We start from the raw sequence: 16,743 nt of genomic DNA on the forward strand, positions 1-16,743 counted from the left end.
CCTCTTCAGTTACCTGTAAATTTACTTCAACCTGGGGATATTCCATGTCCTCATTATTAACTTCGGGGGTGACTTTTACTTTTACATTTTCCTCCTCATCATCTTCTGACATTTGTTCTCAAAACTGATTTTTCCATTTATTAAAAGCATCATCATCTGGCCAATCGAAGCTCAGAGCTTCTCTTTGTATCATTATTAAAGAATTTTCATTTTCTTCTAAAATATCAAATTCTTTCCTCATAGCAATATAAAACAACTGTATTTTTACTAGCTCTTCATTTGTCTTTTCTCAGAACCAATGGCTAGTTTCACTTATGATGTTTATTATTCTTTCATTTAATAACTCATCCATCTCCCTTTTCCACTTTTCTTTTTCTTTGATTGTATCAACAGATTCTAAAGCACAAGAAAATAGGGTGAATTTTTCAGCAATGTATTGGGAAAAACAAAGTGTTAATCTTCTCTGTAAAGAATCTCTTTCATCATCAAATTCTCTAGCTTATTTAATAAATCAAAAATCTTCTCAACTTGATGATAAGGAATTTGGACTGCAGATATACATATGATTGTAATATCATTAATTCTCTCCCTCCATTTTTGTGCAAGAAGAGTCAGTTTATCCTTATCCCTATTCAACTCATCAATGAGGGCTGCAATTCTTGTCAACTAATCAAAAAAACTTGACCATTGAATTTTATCCCTCAGATATATTACACCCTGCTTTAATTTTTTTTCCTATTGATTCCTCAATTCTATCTGCAACTCATGCAATTTTGTTTTTTCTTCTTCAAATTCCTCTACAGTATAGAATTGGGGCCTTTCAGGGGTGTTAGGTATTTCAATAATAGGGGTTGATATAGATCCAACCAATGGCTGTGAAGGGTATGCAATTGTAGGTGCACTGGATTCTCCCATTTTTCTTTTCCCCAGTATCCTCTCCATTTGAGACATTTTTTTTTCCATTCATTGTATCTGTATACCCCTTTCCTCATATGCCTTCAAAACTTCTTCAAACCTAGCATTGAGTTGGGAAAACTTATCTTCTTCTTGTCCAGATACAACACCACCCAATTTTAGCATTTCTGAAGCCATTCCCATTACTTGTTTACTAGTTACCTCACCAGCCCTATATACTGTCAATGTACTAGTATGGACCACAAAACAAGGGCTTGGTGGTCATCGCTAAATTTGATCCCTCTATGAGCCTATAAGACTTCTTCAATAGTTGTCAATTGAACATCCTTGTAATTCCTTACTGAATCAAAAATAATAGCATTCGTTATATCCCATTCTGGCAGAAGGAGGACTCCTGATTGTCTAACTATTTGCCTTCCAGCTTCAGGAGTGAACCGGGCAAAATCAATCAAAAACTTTGATTTTACCTCTTCCTTGATAACCGGGTTAGATTTATTTGGTTGCTCAGCCTTGATCTTCTCACAAGCTTTCTCAAAATTCTTTATATTTAATCTCCATAAAAACTGAGCAAAAGCCCTAGATCTTACAAAATTTTCATTATTAATAAATCTTTCAGAATCCTGGGCAACAATTGGGTCAATTTCCTTACCTTGGTAATCAACAATGGTCAGGTCCAAGGAAGGTGTAGGAGGTTCTTGTGGCTCTCCAACATTTAGGTCTGTAGAAGTAATAATCACATCCCCATCTCCTCCCATTTGTCTAAGTTGTTCCTTTAGAGATACCTCATCATCTTTTTGGATTGGAGACTGGCTTGGGGAGTATTGTTCTTTTTGAGAAGAAGAAGACCCCTACTCCAATTTTCATCTTTTTGGAGAGCTGGCTGCAGATGAACTTTTTGGCCTTGGATTCTCATGAGTGGGTACCTATTGCACACTTTGAACCATGACATAACCTACCCTTTTCTGCAATGTATATTGGCCAGGAGTTACTACATTTCTACCACTCATTCTTCTTTGTATTTTTGCTGCCTTGTCTGGGTGTGCCTTAATAAATATATCTTTCTTTTCATTCATAGTCTGAATTATTATAGAAAAATTATTCATTAATGCCTGTATTTTATCTCCCCATTATTTCTTATCTTTCAATGGGTCGTACTGGGGGTCAAAAGCATTAATGAATTCTAGGTTTTTACTAAAAACTATCCATTTCTCTTTCCTTAATTCTTGCTCTTGCAATGTGAAAATATTTTTGATTATATCCTCCAGATAGTAAACCCGATGTACCATATGGGAAGCTCTCACACTTTCTCTTAATAGATCATAGAATCCTTTAGGGTCAATGAATCTGGCATGAGACTCTGCCATGTTATATTTATTCAAAAATAAATTTAAATGCTTCCACCCCTTTTTAACAAAAAAAAAATCATGCACTACAGTAACCATTGGAAAGAAAGTGCCCTTCTTGACCAATTCCCTCTCATGTATAGTACCTATCTGCCACAAGAGCCCGGCTATCCCTATCTTCAAAGGTACATGAAAAGGTAACACATGAGGTTTTCCTAAGAAACCATAAACTCTTATTACTGTTGAAACATTGTAGGGAATTATATCCCCCCAGTTGTGACTAACAAGTAACCATTTAGCGTGGTCCATGGTCTAATTAATTCTAATAATGCTTGTGGGATTCTAGGGCTATCTCCTCTTAAAAGCAGTCTAAGCTTTGATGCAAAATACCTGTCAAATCTTACATAACTAGCATCAGTGGCCTCTGAAGTCATATCCACACTCCATAATTGCACTAAATTTCTTTCTCCATCCTTTGTGGTTTCTAACTCCATACCTTTGGAGAAGAAAGCATATCCTTTGTATAAACATGCATGCATCACCAATGAATACCAACAAAATGGTTTGTTTACTTTCCCCTTTGCTATTCCAACCAGCCCGTTGTGAATCTCTTTCTCTAGGAAAGTGGAAAAATCCAGAATGGTACTCATTCCAAATTGAAGGGTTTGAACAATTATAAGGACCACAGAACCTGGAATTTGATCACCCTCATCTATCCCCAAGATCTTGCAAAGAGAAAAATATAGTGCTTGAGCTCTCAGATTGAAATGTCTTCTTAACAATGGCTCTGGAGTACTGGTTGTGATCACAAGAAAATTTCCAACCCTAGCAGCATGCTCCTGTAGTGGCCCTTTTCTCAAGTACACTCATTGTGCATCATATCTAGCTTGCAAATCATCCAGATCAATGATTTCATGCACAGAATTGTTTTTGGTTCAGGTTGAAAACCTCACTGAACAATTCAGGGAAAACCCTAAAAAGGTTGACCCCTAAATGATTTTTTACCCACCCTGTGATAGGATCATACCTCTTTGCCAGGTCCATTAATAAATCACTATCAAAGAAAACATTGGGGACTACTAATTTTCCAATGTCAAATTCCCATACATTGCTCATAGGAGTGTCTAGTTTTTGCTCTGAATACCATTTATTAAACAATTCCAAACCTCCCATGGAAACCTGGGCATCCCTTATCCAATTAGCTTTGTCATAAAATCCTTCTACCACAACCAATCTAGGGTTTTTTGGAATGAGCTCCCTTCCCTTTGTTATTTCATGCACTGATAAAGGGAATTGTTCGAGAAAATCATCATGCACTGAATGTTTTAGATAATCTTTTTATCCAGTAAACTCTTTTCGAGGCGACATTTCTAATGAAACTTTGGAAAATTCACAACAACAGATGCTTCAAACTTTACTTAGAAAGTCATAGAGCACTTACCTGCCAGAAATTGCACTTCTGCACTATATGATGTCTTCTGCAATTTTATTGGAATATTAACTGAGAAATTTCATGCCTTAGCTCTGAAATCTTGAATGCCCTTTTCTTTTTGTACTTTTGTGATTCATTAATGGTGAAATTGTGGGCTCTTTTTATGAATTAAAACCGCACGCACCAGGTTTGGATCACATTTACTCTTAGTAACCGTTGCTTGCAATTTGCACTCAAATTTGAATCCCATCCATAGATTTTATCAGATTGCACAGTCCTGATTTAAAATAACAAGGCTTTACAGTCTTATTTGAAAAATGCTACGTGTCATCATTGCGCTTCCCCACATTACTTAATAACCTACATCTTTATTATGAGAGGATTCATCAACCGTCGATCAAGACAAGATCAACGATCGAAATAATCCATTTCGTATTAACGACTAGCTAGCTATACTGACCAACAAGAAATTGCCATATTAGCTTATACTGTCTAACAACACTTTACGCTAGCGGATACCGTATCTTCTTTTGAGCAAGTAAGTGTTTGACATCATCACAGACATGTTTCATCATTGCGCTTCCCTGCATTACTTAATAACCTGCATCTTTGTTATGCAGGGATGCATCAACCGTTGATCAAGACAGGATCAACGGTGATATGGCTTGGTAAGTAATCTTCCTAGCTCTGCCAATGAATCCACCAATGATATTATGGAAAAAACAAAACCTTTATAAAAGTATTGACAAATCTGACATATAGGAGCTTTTGCAGCGTACTGGATCTCACAAAACATTAGGGGCTACGTGTCATCATCGTGCCTCCCCGCATTAATTTAAAAACCTACAACTCTATAATGTGGGGATGCATTGACCCTTGATCTCTGATAGATCAATGGTGATTGAAAAAGACTTCAACTTGGTGTCCTTTCAAATGGAATATCACAATTAAAGGTACACAAAGGGTTTTCAAAAGGCATTCTAACATAAATAAAATATTTTAAGATAAAAACCCAGCTAGAATATTTGAAGAAAATACCTCTTTTTAAAAATTTGAAAATGAGGGCATCACAAAATAAAGACATAACTGATTTTTCACCCAAGTACCAAAAAATTTTCCTATACTATGAAAAATCACACCAACACCAGGTTCATAGAGGTATCCTTTTCGTATTGTTGTAAGAGTCAAAATTTATTCATTAAATAAGGGCTAAATTCTTTCAATTGATGCACTCCATCGACAAACTTCAGAGGTTTAAGTTGAAACATTGTGAAAATTAGGAGCATTTACAATTGTGGTCTCCACCATTAGATCTTCTAGGATCAATGCTTGTTGTTTCCCCACTTTTTGAAGGTTGATATTTAACTAAAGTGGGAATACAAGAATTAGACAACTGTCATGGTGAGCCTCTACACATAGCCTTTTGTTTGTATCATCACAAGGATAATGTTTCCTCATCATATGAAGGTTAATTACTTCAATCAATGACTCTTCATCAAAAAGCTTTAAGCCCTTGGTTGGGACATTGTGAAGTTAGTATCCTTAGTCAAAGGCCAGTCTATCATATCTTCACAAAGAGTTAAGCCTAACCTAAGGTTAAGGTTGCAAAAGAGAGAAATTCTCATAATCACATCTTCACACAAAGTTATTTCTGAACTATGGTTAGGATCATAAAGTGGTAAAAATATTGAGATCACATCTTCAAATGACCAAGGCTACAATTAAGAAATGAAGTTGTGATGTTGTGGTGGAGAATCAAGTAGTAAGTGAATATAGTCATCGCACCATTATAGGTGTCCAAGATATAGTCAAGCTTGAGGTTGTGACTATGTGAAGGGTAGCACATATGGTAAAGTTAACATTGATCATAGGGTTATAGGAATTTTTATGTCATGTTCAGTTTAAATTGTGAAGGGGCTACAAAGACGACATAATTTTCTTCACACCATCACATGATTAGAAGAATACTAAGTCTAAACCACAATGATAGTGAGAAGATCTAACTAAACTTTGGATGTGAGGTCGCATCGGTTAGGAAGATAAAGAAGAAATAAGTTGTGATGCAGTGATCAAATATGAAATGAGGTTGTTTGTGGTTTTGTAGGATCAAATAGCTAATGGAGAAAATAAGTCATGAAGCCATGAAACAAGGTGACGAACATGGGTTAATAGACAATTGAATGTCTAAATAGGGTGGCAAAATATTTTAAAGACATTGGTCTATGTAGTAGGGTCTAAGCTTGAATTTAGTTGACTTGATGACTTAGCTAATTTGGGACATCAAGAACAAAGAGGAGTAGCTCTTTGATTTCAAATTGATCCTTTTCATTATCTGCAACAACTCTCTGGTGTTCCCCATGCTTGGTAAATGCAGTTTCATCCCCTCTATCACCCAGTTATCCATCTACTTAGTTAAGGTAGTTATGGCCATTGTTTTTGTCTTCTCAAGGCTCAAATTAGTATGAAAGATACGATTTCCTACATCTGGATGTGTACCAATATGAAATCTTCCCTAGATTTGTAGTGATTGTTCTTTGTAACTATGATGGTAGAAGTTGGGCTTTGTCTTAGGACAGAAGCTATCTTAGTTATACTTGAACTATAGATCAAAATTTTGTAACCCTTCTTAGGGTCTATCTTTTCTCTGATTCTATAGCAATTGTATCATATGCTCTTCTACTATAATTTCCTTTTGCCTATGAATGAATTTATTTCTCTATTGCACCTAATTCTCCTATTAATATAAGTGCAAAACCTTCTTGCCTTTTTTGATGTACTATTTTCATTCCCCAATTTATATAATAATATCTATTTTTCCTTGAATGTTATAGAGTGAATTTACTTCCTTATAACATCTCATTTGGTTCCTAATCTATGTGTGGTTGTTGAATTAAAACAAACGTTGAATCAATGCATTTTGAGATTGTATTGATGAATAATGCATTGTTAGGCAGAGATAAGGCTGAACATACTATTTTGGTGTATCACCCCCTCTAGATTAGATTAAGTAGTTTTCTTTCATGCATTCCTTCTCCCTTTTCCTCTCAAGAATTAGTTAGATACACCCTAATAGTACAAAATTCAACCTTCTCTGGAGACTCAATCTCATAGTTCAAGTCCCACAACTTGGAGATTATTTCCATGTTTCACAAAGTTTCTATTAGGTAAAAAAATTAGGTAAGGGTGCAAAATTTTGTGAGATTAGTAACTTAGTTGTAGAAAGATAAAGAAATAGGAGAATAACATGACCACATGAGATACCAATATTTAATTTGGAAACCTAATTTGGGAAAACCACCAATGGAAAACAACTTTTCATACTTCTGAAGTGAGCCTTGTTAGGAGAAAACCATATTAAAGGTTAAAAAACACATTGTTAGGTGTGATCGTATTAGAGGATTTGAATCACCCTATTAGGAGTGGCCTTGTTATAGGTCTTAAGACACTTCAATCTAGAAATTCCACCTTATTAGAGGATTTACAAAGATGATTGTTAAGTCAACTATGTTAAGAGATTTCTTCACTACTACAATTGTTAAAGAGTAACAATGATTAACCTGATTATTGAAGTAAATAATTTGTAGATTTAGATCATTGTTCTAGCTTATCCTCTTGATCCTCCCTAATCAGAATAATCTTTGGAGCTCCTTGGATATTCTTCCCTTAATCATAAATCCTTCTTTATTTGCACCTGTCTTCTTCTACAACTTCCATATTTCAATCCAAAACTTGACATTGCATATATATAAAACCTAATTTCAAGTCATCTTGAATACCCTTAAAAATAAACAATTAACATCCACTAAGTTGTCTTGCATAAAAATAAAATAAACAAAACTATTCTGTTGTAGGTTGGCTAACACTAAGACAAGGTCACTTGGTTACTATTGAGTTCCTTGGTAACTGATCTGACTTGGTTTACACTAAACCCCTTTGGTAATTGACCTAACTTAGTTTAAATAGGAATTCTTCAATGACTAACCTAGCTCATTTTGTACTTGATCACTAAACTTGGCTTCTTCTAAACTTCTTCTTGGCTGATACTAAAGTCTTTTGAGCTTGGTTACTACTAGCAGTGCTCTATTAAAATGTAGCATTTTTGTAACATCAATGACAATATACAATTGAATAATTGTTTTCAATAGGATTTTCACCTCATTGGATTCAAGAGTCAATATATCTCAAGTGAAGAGTAAATGTACTCTATAGAGATATTCTTACCATCATGCATGTGCTAACAAAGTTTTGGTAGTATCTCGTAGGGGAAAAATTCATCATGCAGATAGATCACCAAAACTTGAGATATTTATTTGAGAAGACATATTATAATGAATGACAAAAAAAGAGGGTGAGTAAAATCCAAGTATTTGACTTTTCCATTGAGTATGTGAAGGGAAAAATAATGTTGTAGTTGATGCTCTATTAAGAAGGCTTTCAATATGTTATTTGTCTTAGAATTCAGTAGAATAGAAGGAACACATATTGGTTGAATATTACCAAAAGATATTTTCCTATCAATTGATGGATAGTCAAGTGAAAGATGATAAATATAAGATGGTAGAAAACATCATCTACTACAAGGGTTGGATCTTCTTGGTTGCAAAGTCAAAAATGAAGGAGATAATTTTGAAGGAGATGCATGACTCACTTTTGCCTGGACACCCAAGATACCTAAAGGCCTATAGGAAAATTTGAGAATGGTTTGTATGGAAGGGCCTCAAGAATGATAAATAATTATGTTTCCTATTAGTGTCAAAAGGATAAGTGAAGGTGACTATAGTAATTAAGTCACTATACTACTTGAGAAATGAAGTAAATTATATATATATAGTTATTACCAAGATTGATACTCATCGAGCTATTTTATACTCACTGGGAAGAAGACCTTCACTGAGCCATGTAGAGATAACCAAGAAGAGACATAATCGAAAGACAAAAGATAGAACATAGTATTTACCAAGTAGAACAGAGGCTACATACAAGTTTAATTTGGTACAAAATCTATCATGAAATGATCCTAGAAAGAGGGAAACCTCATTCATGAAGTTTAAGGGAAAAAATTCTTGAAGATTTTTTTTTTGTTGTTTTATGATTTTAAGGTAGAAAGGACCAATGAAAATATAGAAAAGAAAAATATGGAATGATAGATTATTCTAGATTGTTGATTTTGATAAGAGATGTATTATAGAGGGTTCCTAAAACTTAATTTAAGTCAAATATCAAAGAGGAAAAAGGAAACTATAAGAGGACCTAATTAGAGCAAAGTTATGTTTCTATTGAAAGGAGTTTGTTAAGCGAGAATGAAAAGTTCAGGACAAAGGAAAGTTTTGAGGATATCAGAGGTCAAAGATTCATGCAATGTAAAGAGGATTTGAAAATTAATCACAATAGGTGTTAAAATTTGAGTAGAAGAGAGATCTCATCAAGAAAAATAAGTTTCTATCATAAAAATCATTTGCTACTACTTTATAATCATTATAGTAGTCTAAATCCTTGAAGAATGTAGACCTAATAGTCTTTTATGTAAATATATTAACTAAGTACATACATAGAATAGTGTTATAAAAATCTTGAAGAAGGTAGATTTTAGTCAATCTAATTGTACTCTCCTAAAAGTGTAAGTTGCCAGAAGTGACAAAAACATTATAGCCCTAATAAGCCATCCTCTTACTATAGTAGTGATGGATTTATGGGTACCATCTGCACTACAATTTTTCCTTTGACCAAGGTGTTTTGCATAATGTTGGTCAATAGTTTATCCCCCTTGATAACTTGGCTTTACTTTGACTCTAGAAGCCCAGAATGTGAGGAAACAAAAGGATGCCACCAAGAAATGGGCCAGTGTATGTGTTATATCACTACCCTCTAAATTATAAGGTAGATCTCCCTTATATAAAATACATGCAATGAATTCTATCTTTAATAGATCATTAGGATTGAAGTATGCTCTTAACCTGAGAGAAGAAGAGGACAAACTAGATTTTTTGCAAACATAAACAACCTAGGAAGGATAATATTTGGGTAACCTATGATAGCTAGTGGAATAGCTATCACAAATCACCATGAAGCTCTCTAACATCTAATCCTACTTCTAAATGTAGATTGGACCTAATGAAATACAATCTAGGGAAAGAGTAGAGATGCACATGAAAGATGAAATCAAATCCACCTTGATTGATAACCCTCCACTAAAATGGAATCTAGTATGGTATCACTAGTTTCAAATACATCTATCCTACAATCCCATAGAGACTACTTTACTATGCATGGTTAGCTCAAATGGAGGAGATAATAAACAAAATATTATAAATGTTGATCTCAAATGGAATTAAGACCACAAAAGACCTAGTTATAGATATCAATTAAATCCTTGATTTCATACAACCTCTTGATATCAGTCAAATCCTTGATTGCATAAAATTATTCATCCTTTCTATCAATTTGAGAAATCACATATATAGGTCCCCTTGTCGTTGAGCAATTACAAGTGACCCTATCAATTTAGAACTTCTTGATGATATTTCATACCAACAATCATTAGTTACAAAAGTATGTAGATCATATGAATTGCTTTCCATATCATCATTTTAAAGTTACAATTACATATCACAGAGAATGAAGAAGGAAACATGGTAGAAATGATTAAATTCACATTGGTAGAGGTTTCCAATCATTTGTTCAATGCTCTAAGCATTAGGTTTTGGTCTTTAAACATTCTCATGGAAATGTGGTAATTCCTCTAGCTTCTATAGGGTCTGGATCATCCAGAATCCTCCTTGAAATGATTGATACTCCTCTCTAGATTTGTAATAGTCACCTTGGTGCCAAAACTTGTATTTCATATCCTAATAGTCATAGAAAGTTTGAACCTTCGTCATCAATCTCCTATCAATGATCATGATTTAACACCTAACTCATTTGATCACCAAACTCTTTATTGTCCAAACCTATAGTGATGTAATATTTCTTAGTGTCATTCATTGTAACAAAATATCATTTCATCAATCTTTGATGATTCATTTTTCCATAGCATACAAAGAAAAATCCATATCTAGCTTCCTTTACCCATTACCATAACTATTATCAATAGCCTCATTAGTCATTGCCACTACTAAATCCATGACTTCCTAACTATCGATGATCACCATAAGTTACAATGAAAAACTTCATTTATCACTTGTCTCCATATCAAAAATGAGCCTTCTCTACATAGTGATTAACCTAATTGCTATATGGTATAGTGATATCATATGAATTCACAACATTCCAATAATTAGTCATCACCATAATGTCTCAATACTTAATCTACCCTCTAATAGGATCATCACTATAGGATATAGTGATAAACTTTCTTTTGTGTACCAGAAGCTTAATCTTCACATCACTATAACCTATGTCAATAACTTCATCAATCATCCATTCCCCATTGCTCATCATTGTAACTGAGTCTCATCTCTAGTGCTTGGCAATGATCACTATGACTTATGGCGATAACTTCATTAATTGTCGACTCCTCATCACTCATCATTGAAACAAAGTTTCATCTCATGCACTTGGAAATGATCACTGAAGGTTTTGGTGATGCACATTTCTCAATGTAGGAAAATATAATATGATAATACTTTATCTACATGGTGTTCATTAATTCATTGTTGACATTTCAACACTCATCCTTCCACCTTGACCTTGGTTCTCCAATATTACTAAGAGTTTAAAAGCTTCTTCTACATTCAATTCTAATGAACTTGCTTCCAATCTGCTCACGTGACTTCAAGCTTGATTCCTATGGACTTAATTTCTACTCCTTTAGATATATAGATGAACTTTATTAACTTTGACCATTCTCTTCTTTTTTCCATGTCCTCTTTTGTTCATGTGATCTTTCTCCAATTATGACTTGTCTTAGAATGAGCATCCATTGAATCTAAAGGGGATTTTATTAGATAGATAACTTTCTCCTCATCTTAGGGATATGCTTTACACTTACCCTCCTACCTAGAATCTCCTAGTTGACTAATATTGCATTGATTTCCCACTTGGATAGATTTGAATGGGGGGGAAGATGAGAGAGATCATCCTAGTTATCACTTAGATAGGAACCTTGACTTGTTTAGACTTGACTTGAAAACAAATGGGAGTTCAAAACCGTGGGACTAAAAGTGCACCAACACATAACCAAATATTTTTAGTTATGTGGTATGAGTTTATGGTTGATACATGTTCAATTATTTAAGTTACGTTCATTTAAAAGTATGATGTTAAATGCTATATGATTACCGAGTGACAAAGGAATCAAGAGAAATAATAATAAAAATTTAAGGTTGAAAATTTTAGAGGATACTAATTCAGGTGCCCCCCCCTCCTCAACATCTTACCTTTCCTAATATCCCAAGAGTTTTTATAGGAATGTTCTACCTACCAACATACAAAAAATTCAAGCACATCCTGCTAGAAGGGATTATTCAACCTTTAGAAATCCCTTACTAGAAGTGGGAAAGAATCTCGATGGATTTCATCACTAGGCTACCCAAAGTGCAAGGAAAGTATTGTATTTTGTTGTGGTTTACCATTGGACTAAGAATGGCCATTTATTTTCCAAATATCCTTGATTCTAGGTATCTCAAGTGGCTAAGTTATTCTTTTGTGAGGTTCTCTTCTTACATTGTCTTCCAAGGAATATAGTAAGTGACAATGATAGCCATTTTCTTAGAATGTTTTGGATAGAATTATTTTGGCTAGCAAGGATTGAATTGTTTCCATGCACAAGATACCATCTACAATTAAATGGATGGACATATATTGGGAAGAAATGATTGGAGGGTTATCTAAGTAATTATGTTTCAACACAATAAAAGACATGGATTTGTTGATTACATTTGGGTGAGCACCATTATAATACTACCTATTACATAGTGATAGGCATGGAACCTTTCAAATCATAGTATGGTTATAAACAATAATCATACATGGATTTGGAATTGGGTGACATTCACACACCAACTCATAAAGACTAGCTATCAGAGAGTCTGGTTATCATAAAATCTTTTAAGGATAACATGCAGAGGGCTCAAAACTAATAGAAGATGTATGTTGACTAAGACCAGATTGAGAGAAATTTTGAGGTTGGTAATCTAGTATGCCTTCAGCATCAAGCATATAGACAACCCTACCTAAAGTCATCAGGTAAGAAGAAGTTAAGACAACAATTCTACAAACCATCCAAAGTGGTTTAGAGCCTAGACAAAGTTTCCTTTGAATTGGAGCTATCTAAAGGGATCCAAATCTACAATGTTTTTTATGTGTCATATTTGAAGTGTTAGAGTAAATAGTTATTTTTTGTTTAAATCTTATATTAATTTTACTTAGGTAAACTCATAAATTAGGAGGAATTATTTATTTCGATATTATTATAGGAGAATATTTTTGAGTCATACTTTTGACTCAACTACTACTAAGATATGGTTTAGTCCAATCTGGACACTGCCCTTCAAGATTGTAGTTGGATGGAAGGTGGTTTATTCCATGAGGATTCTACTTCCTCCATGTTGAGAAACTTTTCTCAATCTTGTCCAAGCCTCCTACCATCTCTTGCCTATATAAAAATTCTAGCTCTTTGTATTTCATATATTAAATAGCATGTTAGGAAATATTAATGCTATTATGCCTTTGAGAATTTACATCAAAAGTTGGTCTAATATTATTATTATGTGAATTTAATTTCCTATTGTTTTATCTAATTCTTCAATTAGATTTTGGTTTTATATTTACTTTTCACAAATTCTAACATGGTATTAGACCAATATTTGAAAGAGTAGATTATTTTTTTCATAAAGGTCTTTGAAAATCATCTGTTCTCTTCTCTTGCTTTTTAATATGATCTAGAGAATAAAAAAGGATTTATGAAGACCCATCAATCTCTTTTCCATATATGTTGTATTTTTTTTTTTGGTGAATCCACTACTCTAGATGATTCTTATATAAATTTTGATAGTTCCATTCTGTCTATAAGGCTTGAGAAAGTCAAGATTGACTTTCATTTCATCTAAATTGGAGTTCATTTACATAAGTTACAAGCTCATACTTATAGCATAGATCTAGAGAACAACACACAAAAATGTAGTTATTAGGCCAAAAATACCCTACCATTGTGTCCACAAGGCTTGAGGGATGTATTTTGATATATGGTACACCATATCTTGGTGTTTGGAGCTCTTTGAGGTAGAAAAAATTATTGATAACCACACCATGCAATATGGGGAAGCAATATGCATTTGAAAAATAAAATATTTTTCTTTTCAAAAAAGGTGGGAGAAGGTGGGTTCCTATATTTGGAACAACACTAAAAATAGACCGCTCATACACCCATACACTGAAAAGTGACCATGTGCAAGCCACCAACCCACATCGAAAGGCCCATGTGCAAGGCAAGCTCCTGAGTCACTATCCTTGAGGCATGCCAACATGAAGCTACATAAACTTGATCATCAAAAACCAATGGACTACTGAACACAAGTGTCACCTCCACTAAACACTTCTCATATTAAACTATTGAGCACTCTTCATTTTAAAGAGGTTTTAACCCACTTACTTCATGATTGTGGGACAAAAAAATTTGCACAATGATGCCAACACAATGTGTTAAATTTGACATCCCCATGACTGTCTCATATAGATTTTTTTCTTTTTCATGACACACATTTAACCACCAGGTTTAAGTGTATATTTTACTAGTTTACCCTTCTCCATTTGTATTTTTAATTTGGTAGTCTAACTTTTAGTGACCATAACTTGGTCATTCCAACTACAAATTTGAAGATTTTTATTATTATTTGTGGCATAATTCTCAAGATATTTCAATGGTGTTGTTAAATTTTTATTTTTGTGCATGGATGTGATAAATAAATGCATACTTTTGTGACTGTACATTTCTAATCATGAATGTTGCAACTTCAAGAGCCTCATTGGGCTCATATGAACATATTTTGTAGTGCTATTTTTTTTTTAAAGTTATAAATTTTTGTTTACTTTCTAGATATGGTTTCATTATGGAGAAATGATAATTGGAAATAGTACTATTATAATTTAATCTATTAGGCCCTCATTTGGCACATGTAACTGATAAATCCCTAGAGTGATCTTGTATTCCATATTTTTGAATCCTCTATAGCCTCAAATTTTTAGTTTTAATCATCAAAATAAAAAGTCCACTTTGATCCATTTTTGCAAGTGGAAACTGTACATGCACTAAATTATAAAATTCCAAAGCATTGCATCTTGGGGGTGGGGGGGTGGGGGATTATCTAGAGAAAAAGGTTACACATGATATGTAAATGAATTTATTACCACACCTATGTTAATGCTAATACTCATCAACCATGGGACATAAATATGGAGAAATCTCTTGGCTACTTGTGATCTTGAGTCTCTTTCAATCTATAATTTTATTTGGAGTCACTCAAGACACGCAGATAGGCTTGGGATGCTCTTAAAACTTTCTTAGGTAAAGTTGAGAAAATTAAGGGCTATCAAATCGATAATTATTTAATGAATCTTGATAAAAAACATTTCAACAATATCCATGACTATATCTCCAAGATTACATAATTAAGAACATAGTTAAAGGACTACAAGATAATTAAGTAAGATATAGAGTTGATTCGCAATGTGTTATCCAAGCTTGGTCCTAAGTACTTTGTATTTGTTTCTACCTTTCATACCAATTAAGTTTCTATGGGAGATGCATATGTTGATCCTACTTTTGATACATTTTCAAATCTTCTAATCCAATAGAAAGTAAAGAAAATTCAAATGGGTATAAGACATCCAAGTCACAAGCATAAATTTCTAGTGATCCTATGATGTAGAGAAAAGAAAGAAATCTTGAACAAAAGAAAAATAATAAACAAAACAAGTGACAAAAATATTTGAATCTTCTTCCTCAAACAAGGAATCATCTTAAAAGGAAAAGCCTACTTGTGCATATTACAAGAAGAATGGACATGAATAACATCATTTATACAAGAACATTGATTAACTCAATAATATTATTAAGAAAAACCTAATAATTCTACCTTCAAGAATGACAACTTCATCCTCTTCTTCTCATTCCAATATTGCTTAAGGAAAAAATAACAAGGGCAGAGGTCAAGCCTTAATTGTCACTTCAAGTAATGATTTAGGGAGATGGCTTCTAGATTTAGGAGCTTCTCATCATATGGCATATTTGAAGTCTCTATATTTTTTAGTTGAGCCTTGTCATGCACCACCTATTTTGATGGGAAATCATACTTATATTAATGTGATTGGGAATGAAATAGTTGATAAGGGGTAGGGAACATTTAAAGATCTTTTGTGTGTACCTCACTTAAGTCATAATTCCATTTCCATGTATCAACTCACTAATGAGCCAATAAGGAGGACTATAGAATTCACTCTGAAATCAATTATTATCAAAAACTTGTAGAGAAGAGAGATTATTGGTATATGAGTGGTTGATTAGGGATTTTGAATATACTACTTTGAATACTTTTCTGCTAATGATGATAGTGATTCTTTAGCATATTTTGATCACACTTTTAGTGTTGCGTCACATCTTAGTTATTTGAACTTGGATATTCTTACATGTGATCAAGTTCCTGATCCATCCATTCTTTCTTCTTCTATTGATATTGTATCTGCTAGTACTCCTAATGATGCTTTCATTCATACATCCATGGCTTCTAGTGAAATAATAATAAAATTGGAGGAGATCACTTTATCTTTGGAGGATATTCTCATGTCCTTTAAACATGTTCTAAATTCATCCTCAATTAATCTTGACTTATTTTTTCTAGTAGAGTGCCCAAGTATACATCTCAAATAGATCAGTTACCATTGGTTTCTTTCTAATCACCTTCTTCTATTGGGCTTGATTCTAACTAGTTCATGATATCTTATTTGACCCTTGACATGGGGAAACTTGAGTACATTCCATCAATTTCATACTTTCTACAATTTCTTCATTCAGATTGGGGAGGCTTCATTGCTACACCTTTTGTTTTCTTTCTTCCTAAG

This window comes from Cupressus sempervirens, chromosome 3, assembly GCF_028749045.1.
Source record: "Cupressus sempervirens isolate cs-2001-9-10 chromosome 3, ASM2874904v1, whole genome shotgun sequence".
Classification (NCBI taxonomy): Eukaryota; Viridiplantae; Streptophyta; class Pinopsida; order Cupressales; family Cupressaceae; genus Cupressus; species Cupressus sempervirens.